Consider the following 16,587-nt stretch of genomic DNA (forward strand, 5'->3'; position numbering starts at 1 on the left):
ACCCTCTTCACCCTCAAGTGAAGAATTAGATATCCCTAAATCATCTTCGAATTCAGAAATCAACCCTTTCTCAACCTATAAGTTTGAAAGTAAAGAAGGTTCTAAAATGGGAGAGAACACGCCTTTGAGTCGTCTTGGGGCCCCCGAAGCTTTTAGAGTGCAAAGTGGGATCCTAACTCCTACTACTCAAGCCAACAATTTCGAGATCAAGCCTAATTTGATTGCCTTGATTGAGAGGAAACAATTCTCGGGTGGAAAGTTTGAGAGTCCTCATGAGCACCTAAAAGAGTTTGAGAAATATTGTGACACAATAAAGGCCAATGGAGTGACTCAAGAATATATTCGCCTCAAAATGTTTCCATTTTCGCTAATTGGGAGAGGTCTAGAATGGCTAGAGAAGGAGGTTCCCCCTAGTTCCCTCACGACATGGGACCAAGTGACTACGGCTTTCTTGAGGAGGTTTTATAACCATAGGAAGACCGCCGAGGCTCGGTCTTTGATTCAAGGTTTTCGCCAAAAGAGTGGTGAGTCTCTAAGTGCGGCATGGGAACGATACAAAGAGCTTCAACGTCAATGCCCACACCATGGGATACCCAAGTATCAACTCATTCACACTTTCTATGGAGGTATCACACCTCAAGGAAGAACAAGCCTAGACGCCGCGGCCGGTGGTCCAATTATGAATAAAGGAGAGCATGAAGTGGAGTGTATTATAGAGGAAGCCGCAAAGCACTATGATGATTGGTACGAAGGAGAAAGGGATGCTACTTCTAGCAAGGGCGTTTATGCATTGGAGCAAGCCAACGCAATCAACAACCTTTCTACCCAAATCTCCAAAATGACCAAGCAAATGGATGAATTGATGAAAGAAAGGTCCAACCCTCATGGTAATATCTCCCCTTCAACCAAGGGAGGCAATGGTATGGATACTTCCTCCCCCTCTTCTTACAATACAATGCCCCAAGGGTGCATGTTTTGTTCTAATTGTGAAACCTATGATCATGATACCTCTCAATGTGTCTATGCTTGTGAAGTTCAACCCCCTTCCCATGAACATGATAGTAATATGGAAAATGTCAATGCTATGAATTTTGCTCCTAGAATAGGAAATGTAGGAAACTTGAGGCCAAACTCCAATCAAATGGGGAATTGGAATCAAGGTGGAAACCGTGGTTGGAACCAAAATGGTGGTGGTTATGATAACCAGTACCATGGTGGGGGAGGCCCTTCCAATTTCAATGGAAGAGGCTACTCTAACCAAAGAGGGTATGGTAATCAAAACCAACAACCTAATCCCCGATACCAAGAACATCAAAATCAAAATTTTGGTGACCAAGGTAACACGGGAAATAATCAACAAATCAATGTTCCTAACCAAGGCACCGGAGGCAATAGGGGCCAATTTGCTTCTAACTATGCCCAAACTAATAGGCCTCCGGGTTTCCATCAACCCCAACTTCCTCCACCTCAACAACCTCTTCAAATTGAAGCCCCTCCAATAGATCCCGTGATGGCTAAATTAGATGCTCTTTTAAAAATGCGTGAGGAGGATCAAAAGAAACATGAAGAGGCTCAAAAACGAACCAATGCTCATATGAAAATGCTTGAGACTCAAATTGCTCAACTTGCATCTAATTCATCCCCTTCTTCTTCTTCTCCTTCTTCTTCTCACATCCCAAGTCAAGGAGTCAACCCAAAAACTTTGTATGCCATGACAACAAGGAGTGGGAAGGTAGTAGGGAGTGACCCTTTGATTGAGGAAGAACCCCAAGAAGAGGCGGAGTTAGAGAATGAGGGTGAAAAACCCAATGAGCCATTGAGTGTTGAAAAAGAAAAACATGTTGAGGTGCTCAAGGAAAAAGAAGCCACCCCCTTGCCCCTAAATCACCAACCTAGAGAGGAGAAGCTACCCTTTCCACAACGATTTATGAGAGCTAAACTTGATGCCCAATTTGGGAAGTTTTTGGAAGTCATTAAGAATTTGCATATCTCCGTCCCTTTTGTTGATGTTATGAAGAAAATGCCCCACTATTCCAAATTTTTGAAAGATCTTTTGAGTGGGAGAAGGGAGTGTGAGACGGTGAGTTTAACCGCCAATTGTAGTGCGATTCTTTCCAACAAACTACCTACCAAATTGAAAGATCCGGGTAACTTTTCTATCCCTTGCTCTATCAATGGCATTGAATTTGATAAAGCCTTGTGTGACTTAGGAGCAAGTGTGAGTCTCATGCCCTATTCCGTTTACCAAAAGCTTAGTGTAGGAACCCTCTCTCCCACTAACATTACTCTCCAACTAGCGGACCGTTCCGTTAAGTTCCCCATGGGCAAAGTTGAGGACATTCCCCTTAGGGTAGGAAAGTTCACATTCCCCGTGGATTTCTATGTGCTAGAAATGGATGAGGATGAGAGGATTCCTATAATTTTGGGTAAGCCATTTCTAGCCACTTCTAGAGCTATCATCGATGTGAAGGAGGGGAAGATATCCTTGAAAATTGACAATGATTCTATTGAGTTTGATTTGAACAATGTCATGCAACAACCCTCCTCAAGTGGTGAATGCTTTAGGGTAGATATTCTTGATACGCTTCTTGATGAATTTTCTCGCTCCCACTTGCATGCCACTAATGATCCCCTTGAAAGTGTGTTGTTGAATGAATCAAAGATAGGTACTCACAAAGAAGACATACAATTCTATGAGGATTTGCTTGAGGAAAGCAAGGAGTGCAAGGGCGCGAGCATGGAAGAAGAAGCTCCTTACATTCATGACCTCTTTCAAGTTGAAGAAAGAGAAGAGAGCCCCAATGGTAAGGGAGCACCAAAGGTAGACTTGAAACCTCTATCTTTGGGCTTGAGGTATGCATTTCTTGGTCCCAATGAGTCTTTCCCCGTGATTGTAAATTCTAACCTAACGGAGGAGCAAACCTACCTCTTGATCAATGTTTTGAGAAATCACAAAAAAGCTTTGGGCTATACCATTGATGATATCAAGGGTATAAGTCCATCTTTATGTATGCACAAAATTGATCTAGAGGGAGATGCCAAACCCGTCAGGCAAAGGCAAAGAAAGCTTAACCCTTCCATGCAAGAGGTTGTGCGGAAGGAAGTGGCTAAGCTTCTTGATGCGGGAATTATTTACCCAATTGCTCATAGTGATTGGGTATCTCCCGTGCAAGTTGTGCCTAAGAAAGGGGGCATGACGGTAGTGAAAAATGATCATGATCAACTAGTACCCACTAGACTTGTTACCGGTTGGCGCATGTGTATTGACTATCGCCAACTTAACACAAGTACATGCAAAGATCATTTTCCACTACCGTTCATTGATCAAATGTTGGAAAGGCTTACAAAGCATTCCTTCTATTGTTTCCTTGATGGTTACTCGGGATTTTTCCAAATCCCAATTGACCCTAAGGATCAAGAGAAGACAACTTTCACATGCCCCTACGGTACTTATGCGTATCGTAGGATGCCTTTCGGGCTTTGTAATGCCCCCGCAACATTCCAACGTTGCATGATGTCCATTTTTAGTGATATGATTGAGGATGAGATAGAAGTCTTCATGGATGACTTCTCCGTTGGAGGAGCCATCTATGAAGATTGTTTATCTAATTTATCTCGTTGCTTAGAAAGGTGTGAGAGGGCTAACCTCGTGTTGAATTGGGAAAAGTGCCACTTTATAGTCGAAAGTGGGATTGTTCTTGGGCACAAAATTTCCCATGCCGGCATTGAGGTTGATAGAGCCAAGGTTGAGGTCATCGAAAAACTTCCTCCCCCCACCAACGTGAGGGAAGTGAGGTCTTTTCTTGGCCATGCCGGGTTCTATCGGCGTTTTATTAAAGATTTTTCAATGATCGCTAAGCCTCTCACATCCCTATTGCAACAAGATAAGGAGTTTGTGTTTGATGATGCTTGTCATAAGTCCTTTTGTAGGTTGAAAGAAGCCCTTTGCACCGCTCCTATTGTCCAAGGTCCGGATTGGTCTCTTTCATTTGAGCTCATGTGCGATGCAAGCGACGAGGCCATTGGATCGGTTCTTGGACAACGAAAGAATGGGAAACTTCATGTCATACATTATTTGTCTAAAACTCTCAATGATGCCCAACGAAACTACACAACTACCGAGAAGGAGTTCCTAGCGGTTATCCATTCATTCGAGAAGTTTAGAACTTACCTCATTGGTTCTAAGACAATTGTGTATACCGACCACTCAGCTCTCAAATACTTGATAGGGAAGAAGGAAGCTAAACCAAGGTTGTTGAGATGGGTTTTAGTCCTCCAAGACTTCGATTATGAGATGAGAGACAAGAAGGGAGCCGAGAATGTGGTGGCGGATCACCTCTCAAGGTTGGGCGGTGCAAGGTTTGAAGATGATGGCTTGCCAATAGAGGACGCTCTAAGAGATGATGTGCTTTATGTCCTTGAAGTGAAATCGGAGCCTTGGTATGCAGATATTGTGAATTACTTAGCTTGTAGTGCCATACCACCAGATTTCACTTCACAACAGCATCGAAAACTCAAGCACGAGGCCAAGAGATACATTTGGGATGATCCCATTTTATTGAAAAGAGGGGTCGATGGTTTGTTGAGGAGATGCGTCCCTAACGACGAGGTTCAAAGTGTTCTCCATATGTGCCACTCTTCTCCTTGTGGTGGGCATATGAGTGCTCAAAAGACCGCCTCAAAGGTCATTCAATCTATGCTCTTTTGGCCTTCTCTATTCAAGGATGCGTGGATATTTGTCAAAACTTGTGATAGATGTCAACGGATGGGGAATATTTCTAGAAGGGATGAAATGCCGCAAAATCCCATCCTCGAGCTTGAAGTTTTTGATGTGTGGGCTATAGACTTCATGGGCCCTTTCATTTCTTCACATGGGAACAAGTATATTTTGGTCGCCGTTGACTATGTATCTAAGTGGGCGGAGGCCGTGGCTTCTCCAACGAATGACTCTAAGGTGGTGGTCGACCTTTTCAAAAAGGTGATCTTCTAGAGATTTGGTGTTCCAAGAGCAATAATTAGTGATGGGGGATCGCATTTCAAGCACCACACCTTCGTTCGACTACTTGATAAATATGGGGTTTCTCACAAGCGAGGGCTTGCATACCACCCTCAAACGAGTGGCCAAGCGGAGGTCACCAATAGAGAGCTTAAGGTGATTTTGGAGAAGACGGTTGCTAGGACAAGGAAGGATTGGTCCTCCAAACTTATTGATTCACTATGGGCTTATAGGACCGCCTTCAAAACCCCAATAGGGACCACTCCCTACAAGCTTGTCTATGGGAAAAATTGTCATTTGCCCGTGGAGATGGAGCATCGAACGCATTGGGCAATCAAGCAAATCAACTTTGATCTCCATAGTGCGGGTGAGCAAAGGCTTCTAGAGCTACATGAGTTAGAGGAGTTGAGGATGAATGCCTACGATAGCGCAAGCATGTATAAGGCGCGGACTAAGTCTTGGCACGATGCTCAAATTGTCAAGAAGGCATTCGTCAAAGGCCAAAAAGTCCTCCTATTCAACTCCCGCTTGAAGCTTTTCCCGGGCAAACTTAGGTCAAGATGGAGTGGGCCGTACATTGTCACGGAAGTGTTTCCCTATGGAGCCTACGAAATTTCCCAAGACGGCCACTCCCCTTTCAAAGTCAACGGTCACCGTCTCAAGCCCTATCATGAAGGATTCCCAAGTGATGAACCAGTTTCTGTGACACTTCTTGATGTGCATCGTCAATTCGACCCTCCTTGATCAACTCAAGGAACGTCGAGCTAACGACGTTAACCAAAAGCGCTTCCGGGAGGCAACCCGAGTTTCTAACCCTTTTATACTTTTTCTTTTCATGTTGCTTCTATTTTTCCATCTACGACTTTGGATTGTTTGGATTTTTGGGTTTTGATTGTGCTTGGGTTTTAGATATACTTTGCATCTAGCATGATTGTAATGTGTTTAGATGTGTGTTAACGGACTATTTTTACTTGCGTGATTCTTTATGGAAGTTTGGCCGAACCACTTCATGTTCGGCCACTGCAGCAATTTCAAGGATTTATGGCAACATTCTGCCAAAAACAAAAATATTGAATTCTGGCAGAAGGTTCGACCGAACCCATGGGAGGTTCGACCGAACCCATGGGAGGTTCGACCGAACTTATACTGTAGTGCGGCCGAACTTCCCTGGGTTCGGTCACTCCTAAATTTTTAGAAATTTCCAGCAACTTTCTGCCAGAATCTAAAAATTTGCAGTTCCAGCATAGGTTCGACCGAACCCAAGTATGGTTCGACCGAACTTAATTCGTAGTGCGGCCGAACTTCCCTGGGTTCGGTCACTCCTCTCTTTTTGCGATTTTGCTGGAACTTTCTGCTCGGATTTTAAAATGTAGAGTTTTGGCAATGGTTCGACCGAACCACAGGGGAGTTCGGCCGAACTTTTACTGTGGTTCGACCGAACATACCCTCGGTTCGGCCGAACCTATCTTAAGAGTCGAAAAAAAAAATGCTGCCATGTTTTCTATTTTGCTGCATTTTCGTGAATATCACTCCCATATTCGTCACCTACCCCATTCTTCTCCTTCTCACTCTAAACCTCCATTGCACCTCCCCTTACAACCTCAAATCTCCATCAAAATCACTCCAATCTTCATCCTTTCTCACTTATTTTCCATCCTTCACTCAACTTTTGCAATCTCTACCAAAAATTCCTACCAAACAAACCCATCTTTCCATTTTCCCCAATTTCAAGGGTTTAGGTGCTTCGGTGTTTTTGGGTTTTTACTTCCTTCCAATCAATTGTGGTATGTTTGTTCTAGCTTTTGCAAGTTTATTTCTTTAATTTCTTATAGTTTTACCATGTTTTACATATTTAAGTGTGAATTATGGTATTCTTGAAATTATTAGTAATGACTTGTTTATTTCATGTGGTTCTTTGGATTGACTTGTTGCAATTGATTGGTTGTTCATAGTAGAACATGTTCTTATGATGATTATGCATGTTTACCTTGGTTTTATTTTGATCTCAATGTAATTGAATGTTGATTTCATACTAGGGTATTCATGTTACCATTTTATGATTGAGAAATGCATGAGTTGGATGTTATTGGAGATTGTTATTCATGGTTTTGGCTTGATTTTGATGGTTTGATGATTGGATATCATGAAAATAAGGGGACATCATGCCAAATTTCACCTAGACCTTGTTAGGACTAATTTAGGAATGACATAGGAATCCTTATTCAAACCTTGGTCCAAATGTATTCTTGCATGCCTTGAATTGTATACTCTCAAGCATACACTTTTACCTTGGTTAAGTACTTGGCTTCTTATGTCATTTCCTATCAATTTGTTCTAATGATATGCTCTTGGTGAATTTGTAGAATCACGATGTTCGGCAAGGGAAAAGGAAAATCAAAGAGGAAGAGGGTGGGAGAATCCTCAGCAACGCAATTCCCACCTCCTCCCGGCATCAACGATCATGGCATTATTGCTCCGGACGAGCAATTTTGGCCTATATATGCATCACTCATCAAGCGTCCGATTAGGTCCACAAGGTTCTTTTGCCCTCAAACTTTGAGGAAGCTGGGAATATTGGATGAGGTGACTAGGTTGGCTCAAAACTTTGGTTGGGGCGACTTCATCCACCTCCACGCTCACACTTACGAGCGTGTGACCTTGGAATTCCTTGCCTCCCTCCGCAAGGAAGTTTTTGAGCCGGAAGATGTCGATGAGGATCCTCAACTCATTATACACTTCAGGATGTTCAACGAGGATCACTCTCTAACGGAGAGTGATCTAAATAAGATCTTCTTTTGGCACGCCACTGGCCTTGATCACCCGTCTGAAATGACCTCCTCCCATCGCATTCCTTACAACGAGCAAGAGTGGTGGAGGAGCATCACAAACAAGGATAGGTTCCAAGCTAATACCTCAAAGGTCAACAACATCATCCATTTAGCCTTGAGGTATTTTGTACGGCTTCTACAATACGCCGTGTTCTTCAAAGCCAACCTCGGCTCTATGGTAAAAGACGAGGTTGCTTGCCTATTCTTGGCCGACAATCCTCAACGGCTAAAATTTCAATGCTCCTCCACCTTTATCCAACGACTCTTGGATACTAGGGACAACTGTCTAGGTGATGAGATATTTATGGGTGGTATGATTACCATCATTGCTCTCTCTTTGAAGGGTGGAGCATACAAGGACCAAATTGAATTGCTCCCACCCGTGCACCAAAACCGAGAAGAGCTCACCGACGAGTTCCCTCCCTATGCTCTATCCATAAGCGCCCTCCGTCACAGCCGCTTCCTCAATTTCACTACTAGCAAACGCCGTTTTATCCTTCTGGTCGATAGGGAGATCAAATGGTGTGTCCTCCTGGACCCCGACCTCACTACGGTGGACCACTCCGCTCCTCTCAAATGGAAGATCCCTCAGCAAATCATCCCCAATGAGCTGAGGCGAACTAGAGCCCGGGGTGGAGCTCCTCAACCTCCACCGGTCCTCCATCAAGAGCAAATCAATCCCCCCCTTAGCGGGGGAGGTGAGGCATCTTCTTATTCTTCCTTTCCTCCTTTTGATTTAAATGCCCTTCGTAGTACCCTCGACGATATTCGTCGAGACAATCAAGCTTCCATTGAGCAATGGGGGTGCTACGCGAGGGCAAATTATGACAATCTTGTGCAAGCGGGCATTCAAGCGCCCTATGTGAACTACCCCTACCACCCTCCTCAAGAGGGTCCGGTCAATCATTGGGGACCCTATGACCCTCAACACCCCACCCCCCCTTGCTACGCCTATTGGGAAGGTCCCATCGACCCTACCCAACGCGTTGGCACCCCCCCATACGACCCCTATCGTCCGGGTGGGTGTGATCCGTCTTATGACCCGGCATCTGCATCCACCCCCGCTCCTTTTGATGGTGGTTGGGGTTCCCAAGGGTGGCCCTATGAGCACTTTAACCAACCCTTCCACCCTTTCATAGACACTCCCGAGTTTGATCCTAACAACCCCCCTCAACCTAGGGGGCGAGGAGATGATAACCAGTGATGCTGTGGGAACTTTTCCCTTCCCCCCGATCTTCTCACTTGTCACTTTTGCTCGGGACGAGCAAAAGAATAGTGTGGGGGAGGATGTCCTTTTGGTTGGTTGAAGTGTACATAGGAAGGTATGGTGGTAGGGTAGTTGCTTGCACATAAGGAATATAGTGAGGATAGTGGCTTTGTGGTATTGATGTGGCGTTGTGGCGGTGGTGATGATGTTGGTGATGTTGTGATGGTTATGTGATGAGATGGTGATGTTTTATGATTATTGATGTGATGATGATGATGATGTTTTATGGTTATTTTTGCTGATTTCTGATGATTTTCTTTGATGATCCTCGAGCCTTTGTAGGTGGAGATGCTCCCGAAAAAAAAATCCAAATTTCCCGAAACTCCAAATCCCCTTAATCCAAACTTTGTAGATAGCTTTTTATTAATTTTTCTTCTTTTTGTTTGTTTCTTTAGTCTTTTTCTTTGTTTTCTAACCTTTTCTTCTTTTGTTTTAGTTTCTTTTGTTTGGCTCACCTTTATTGAAGCTGGAAGCGGAGATGTAGGACGTTAAGGAGCAACACTAGCTCCCTTGGTGAGAATTGGATATATTACCTTGTCTTATATTTCAAGCGGCATTCGGTGAGACCTTTCCTCTCTTTCTTTTTTCTTTTTCTTTGAGTGCTTAGTTTAGGTCTAGTTTAGGAAGAGTTGAATGGTTCGAGGTTGATTGATTTTGGTTCCAAGGAACCTGGGATCGTTGATGTTGATATCAACGATCACTTGTATGTCGATTGGGATTTATTTGATTTACATGCCTCGATTATGAACCTTTTTAATTTCTTCCTCCCTTTTGTGTGTTTTTCTTGTTCTCTTTTGTGTAACGGGCATGACTATGACAAGTTGAAACATTTTTGATGTGGATTTGCTCATTCATTTGGATTCAAGAATTTATGTGCCTTTTTGATGACATGGCTTTGAATGCTTACCTTCCTAGTTGATGAGGGTTTACACGGTTTAAGAATGCTTAAGGTTGAATTAGACACATTATAAGCTAAGGTAGCCCGGTTTAGAACTCTTGATGACGTTTGAACCCCTTAGTTCACGGGAAAGTGGTAAGATGGTGTTGCTCTCCGTAGTGAATAGGATTCCCTTGGTTGGTATTTGCTTATTTTTATCCCGTGTGAGCGTCATTTGTTCTAGCCTTCATCACTCTTGTGAGCGGCATTTTGGATCCTTAACTATGCATGTCTTAATCTTTGTGTTGGTATTTAGCTCCCGAGATCATGACCAAACAACTTTAAAGGAGGAAGAGGGCATTTCTTCTCATTTTTCTTTGTTTTCTTTGTGTTTTGTTATAAATTTGGTTTTCATTTTTACATCCACCCACTTGCTAACCAATTTGGGCCTCATTCCCCTTTCTTGATCTAGCCATATTACAAACCTTTCGGCCTATGTTCTACCAACCCTTGTAGTTAGTGAAGCATTGGTTTTTAAGGCTCGAATTCGAGAGTGTTGGTTTTAGGGCAAGAAAGTTGTGAATATTGGTTCAAGTGAGATTTTGAAAGTTGTTCATGAAAGGAAATATTTGCAAAAAGTTTGTGAGGAAGGATGCGACGTATGAAGTTCAAAATAAAAAAAAAAGATAAAAAAAAAAAAAAAAAAAAAAAAAAAGGGAGAGAGGGGGAAGGAAAAGGAAGAGGAAATGATGAGAGAAATGAAGTAATGTTATGAAATTTTGTATTGAAGGTTGTAATTTGAATTAAGGTTCAATTCTTAGGTGGTTCTTGAGAGATGGCCACTCTTTTGCTTCACTTAGGATTTGCCACCAAAAATTTTCAAATTAATTCCCAACCTTAACCCTTAGCCATGACGTTACAACCCAAGTTAAGACCCTTGGACTTGGAGAAGTGCGGTCAAAGAACGGTGGAGGGAGATAGATTTCAACCCTATGGAAAGAGTGTGCATAGTTGAGATGTCGGGATAACCTTATGACTCCACAATAAATTTCTTTTTCCGGTTACCTCGAGGAACCATGAGGAGCTAACTTAGGGATGATTTGAAGCTAGTGGAGAGAATGCGGACCGTCTTGGTTGGAGCTAGAGAAGAGGATGAAATCATTAGTTCTCTACGCTTAGCTTAGGTTTGTCTCCCTCAACCATGAGAATCTTAGAACGTGTTCCCCCTCTTTGAGTTGAGAAAAGTAAGCATTATTTGATTCATGTCCCTATGTTAGAGTCCATTTGGAGCATTTCCCATCGTGAAACTTGATTGATTTTCTTAACCCTTGTCATATTATGCTTGTTGTGTGTTGTCTTTTTGTTTTAGTATTCCTTGCTTGAGGACAAGCAAAAGGCAAGTGTGGGGGATTTTGATGAGTGGCATTTATGCCACTATTTTATCCTTTTTCTCTAAGGATTCTCCCCTCGTTTGCACTTGTTTGGCCCTCTTTCTAAGCATTTTTACTTAGCTTTGCTTTCTCTTTTCTTTCCCCTTTATCCTCCCTTTTCTTAGTCTTCCCGCTTTGCTCTTATTGTGCTTTTCATGCTTATGCTTTGTAGGAACCATCGAGATTTTCAAGAGGAGGAAGCTAAGCTCAAAGGAAGCTAGAGGAAGCATGATTCAGAAGAGGTTCGGCCGAACCTCCTGATGGTGTGGCCGAACCAAGGTGTGGCCGAACCTGCTCAGTGGTTCGGCCGAACTTCGAGGCAGGGGCAAGATGAAAATTGGCAGTTTTGCAGGAGTGGCCGAACCACAGGAGTTCGACCAGACCAGGATCAGGGAGGTTCGACCGAACCTACCCATGGTTCGGCCGAACCTACCCTGTAGTCCGGCCGAACCTTCCCATTTGTTCGGTCGGACCTCTCCTTTTCTCAGCTGACTCTGTATGGACTATATAAGTCCCTTTCTTAGAACGTTTTGGGGGATTAACTTAGTTTTAATTTTCTACATTTTTAGCTTAATCTAGAGGGAGAAACTTCATTAGTAGAGAGAGAAAGTGTGGATTTCTATTGATGAACTTGGATATTGAAGAAGGAGCTTGATTGAATCTTTGTAAATCTTCATCTTCAATGAATGAGCAATCTCTTAATCTCTTTCTTTACTTTTGTATCTAGTTTTGTTTGCTTATTTTGATTTTCCTTCTTTGCTTATTGATCATGTTGATGCTTATTGATTTGATGATTGATATTGTCTTCAATATGATTTGTGAGTAGTCACCTAGCGAAGGGTGTGGGGATGGTGTAGTTGTTAATTGATTCATGCTTATGATGTTAGGGGTTATGTTAATGGTGATTAAAGTCTTTGTATGCTTGATATTCTTTGATCTTTCTTGCAAGTGCACATTGTTAGTTGATCAAAGATGAGTCTTTACTAACAAGTAACGGAAGTTGACTTAGTTGAGATTCATTACTATCGATAATTCTTTGTTTGCACCTTCTAATATATGGTTCTAATGTGGAAACATATATGCTATGTTAGGAGAAATCGATTAACCCCGGAAGGCGGTTAGATCGAGCTTTATTTCGATATTCTTGCATGCTTAGTTTACCATTGCTTTGCTTCTGTGTTGTTGCATGATCAAGTGACATCTACATCTACCCACTTCCCTTGGTGTTTAGTTATATTGATCTTTAATCATTCTTAATCCTTAGTTTAATCTCTTAGTTATTCATACTTCTTGTCCCGAGATAGCTTAAAGTCTTAAGTAGTGAATGCGGTGTTTATGCATGTCTCCCTGTGGTTCGACCCCTCTATTTACTCTATACACGTATTAGGTTGGTAGAGTGTTATAAATTAATTTGACTTAGGTGTAGTCGCTCGACGACACGATTATTCCCTTGTCAGGTGTTTTGGGTGTTTTTGTCCCTCGGGAGAGTTACAACACGAAGACTGATCCGGAGTGAGATGTATCAGCAAAACAAACGGAGACACCGGTTGGGTGGTGTTCCGCCTCCGACGCACAAGTTAGAAACTTGAAGGGAGAAAAAGGTGCGGAAATTTAGGTAGGGATCTGCTCAGATTCCAAGCTCAGGATGTCTTTATCAAAGAGTAAAATGTGTAATAAATGGTAAAAACGTGCCCTCAAAAAGAGGGACATCTCCCTATTTATAGGGTCTTTGGGATTTGTGCCCCTAATTAGGTCACTGGACCCTAATCATTGGTGGGTTGCACCGCTTTGCGGCTTTCTCGGGATTTGGGCCCTTAGGCCGCCTTTTTCCCTTAATTTCTTGAGTGACACGTGTCAAGCATGGATTGGTCCACTTTGGGCCATCCTGAGGCTGACACGTGTCATCCTTTGATTGGACCACGTGGCGGGGTAAAATTACCCAAAACATTTGCCCCTCACAGATGTGACGTGGCACGCCACGTGGCATCTATGACATTTGTCACGCTCCGATTGGTGGTAATTTTACCATTAAAGAGTAACCGTTCACCTTCCGGGTAAATTACGGAAATGTCCCCGTATTTACCCTCTATATATAGCCGTTTACCCTCATAATTTTGGTACGTTTACAAAAAATTTTCTAAAGAGAACTTTGAGAGAGCAGAAGTCATCCGTTTGAGTCAGGCGCAAGCAAGAAAGCTCGTCCTCCAGAGACCCAGCCAAACCCGCCTAGTTTCAGATATCTCTTCAAAAGGTACCGTCTCTGCCTCTCTTAGCACTTTTTCTTTTTTCACCGCTTGTACATTTTTCTTGCAATAAATGGATGCATCACCAACACACACGGCACAGCCTAGGTTAGAGTCCAGCCGGTCACCAGGGACGGCTGAGTCTAGGACTGGGAGTGCCGTCTCGGGGTGTTGGGACCACCCTTTGCCTTTGATTCCGACCAGTTACGTGTCTGTGCAGGACACAATGGCTCGGATAATGCAGACGGCGAGTGATCCAAATTACAAGAGCGAAGCCTCAGGCGGCCAAACGCTTGAGGGAGAAACGTCTTGTCAGGGAGACCAGACGGCCAAGCAGCGAGCGACAGATGCTGAGACGGCCCGGAAGAAGGCGAAGGAGGCCTAGAAGAAGGCTGATGAGGGTGCCAAAAAGGATGATGAGGCGCTCAAGAAGGCCCAGACGGACCTTGGCAATCTTCAGGGTGTTTTTGAAGAGAAAACCAACCTGAAGATCAAGGTTCAAAAACTGGAGAAGGAGGCTGCTCAGGCTCAGAAGAACTTTGCAGCAACCCTGGAGGCGGAGCAAAACCGCCTTGTTGCTGAGAGTGACGCTGATAATGTCGCCCGAATGAAGATCGCCTGGGCTGCCTTGTACCCGGACGCGGATTATGGCGTCTGGGCACTAGCTCACAGGTACGCCAAGGACATGGTGTACCTGAGAGAGAAGGGTGATCCAGAGCCTGAGTCCTTCGACGCCTGGGTTAATGCCAACAATGAGCCCCTCGTACCTCAGCTACCTGGTCCGGGTGAAGCGCAGGAGATACCCTCAGATGATGAGGAGGAGGACCAGGAGGAGCCGCCTACAGGCCAGAAGTGATTTTTCAGCGGCAGTATGCCAATCCCTCTTTTTTATTTTTTCTTTAGTTCTGCGGCAGTATGCCAAAACTTGTTTTTCCGGCCTACGTGCCGAGTATATTTGTATTTACCGGCTAAGGAGCCGGGTTAATTAACAATCTCTTTCTCCCGGACAGGGTCCGGTTAACATTTTAATCCACTACAAACGTTTGGTTGGGTGGACTTTACGAAATGCACTGACTGAGTCGGTTTTGATCATTTTGCATCTGAATTTAATTTTTTGAAAATTTTAATTTTTCATCTTTGCCTAACTTATCAAAAGCATGCGGCGATTTTTCATTTTTCCTAACTAATCAATAGTCTGGCTGTCCTTGCCCCTGGACGGCTGTGTGATTGGTTTCAAGTGGAGTTGGTTGATTGACTTGAAAGCGTCTGATGCTGCAAGGAGCATGATACGTTTGTAAGTCAATCAATCACAGTAGTGATTGCCCCAAACCAAGTGCACAGTCGTACACCAACAGGCGTTCCAGTCACTACCTAGACGGCGTTTGTCCGTCTCGGTAGAGATTTCATAGCCATTGAACAACTCTTTTGCCCTAATTGGGGTTGGAAGTGCAATTTTGGCATAAATAACCTAAGTGAGAATTTCAGCCGGTGATCGACTGATGCCTCTGGGCATCCGGTATCTGGAAACTTTATCGTTCTTCATAGGTCATTTCGATCAGACGACTATGAGTTGACCAATTTGGTCGTTCAATTTTTGCCGTCTGCATGGGTACATAAAACCGACAAATAGTCTGTTCTCTGCGACGATTGCACCCGGAGGGGTGTCGCCGGACACCTCTGTCCATGTTGGGACAGGCGATTTTATAAAATGAGCAACCATCCGGCCATTTTAGCCTCTGGTCTTGTTTGAGACCGGTTGTATAGCCACTAAACGTTTTTGTGCTTAGTTTTTAGTCGGAGTATTGAATTTACACTAAGTATCGAACTTAGTTGTTTAAACAAACGAGTCTGTCTGGGTATTACTTAGACGGACAGGCAATTATTTAATCTTACCAAGTATCAGAATTTAGTTAGGTAAATGAAAAATCCGTCTGAGTATTACCGAGGCGGACAATCAAACTTAGTTAAATAAACAAAGTATCAAACTTAAATAAACAAGAGATCCGAGTATTACCCAGGCGGTCAAACAAATGTAACCTTTACTAAGTATCGAACTTAGTTAGGTAAATGAAGAATCCGTCTGGATATTACCCGGATGGATAATCAAACAATAAGTCAATTTTGCAAACAAAGTCTGAATCTTCATTAATTGACTCACTGTTTACAAAAAATTTACATTCTCAGAAGTAGTACTTTTTTAGATTGTCTACATTCCAAGTTCTAGGCAGACGCCTGCCGTCTGGAGTTTCCTGGCGGTAGGTGCCATCCCTTACTTCTTCATAGATCCGGTAGGGGCCTTCCCAATTTGGGGTTAGCTTCCCCAGCTCATTGGCCCTACCGGTTGCCTCCATTTTTCGTAACACTAAGTCGTCAACTTTCAAAGGACGCTTGTGTACTTTTTTGTTGTAGGCTCTCGTCATTCTCAGACGGTAAATCTCATGACGCAAGGCGGCATTGCCCCTACGCTCCGGGAGTGAGTCTAATGCCAGGCGCATTGCTTCCCAGTTTGCCTCTTCATCATATAGCATGACTCTGAGAGTCGGCTCGTAATGTTCGATGGGCAAGACGGCTTCAGCACCGTAAACCATGAGAAATGGGGTTTCACCTGTTGCCCCCTTTGCTGTTGTCCGGATGGCCCATAGGACATGGATTAACTCTTCTGCCCATAAGCCACCGGCTCTTTCTATTTTCTTCTTAATGCCGTCTGAGATGAGTTTATTCAAGGCTTCAACTTGGCCGTTTTCTTGGGGCCGGCCAACAGATGCAAAATAGCTTGAGATCCCCTGATCTCCCAACCAAGTTTTTAGCTGAGGCGTCTCAAACTGAGGACCATTATCAAACACCATAGACATAGGTACCCCATACCGGGTGATAATGTTTTTCCAGATGAAGGAAATCACGTATGAGGTTTTGATGTTTTTAACCGCCTCAGCTTCTACCTACTTG

General features: G+C 43.6%; 1 non-coding gene across 1 annotated transcript; it reads right to left on the minus strand.

Moving 5' to 3' along the window:
- Positions 1–485: 485 nt before the first annotated feature.
- On the minus strand, positions 486–591 carry LOC145557046 (small nucleolar RNA R71). The gene has a single exon (XR_014092126.1). It is a non-coding gene; the product is annotated as a small nucleolar RNA R71 (small nucleolar RNA).
- Positions 592–16,587: the final 15,996 nt, after the last annotated feature.

This window comes from Chenopodium album, chromosome 8 (assembly GCF_948465745.1).
Source record: "Chenopodium album chromosome 8, dcCheAlbu1.1, whole genome shotgun sequence".
Classification (NCBI taxonomy): Eukaryota; Viridiplantae; Streptophyta; class Magnoliopsida; order Caryophyllales; family Amaranthaceae; genus Chenopodium; species Chenopodium album.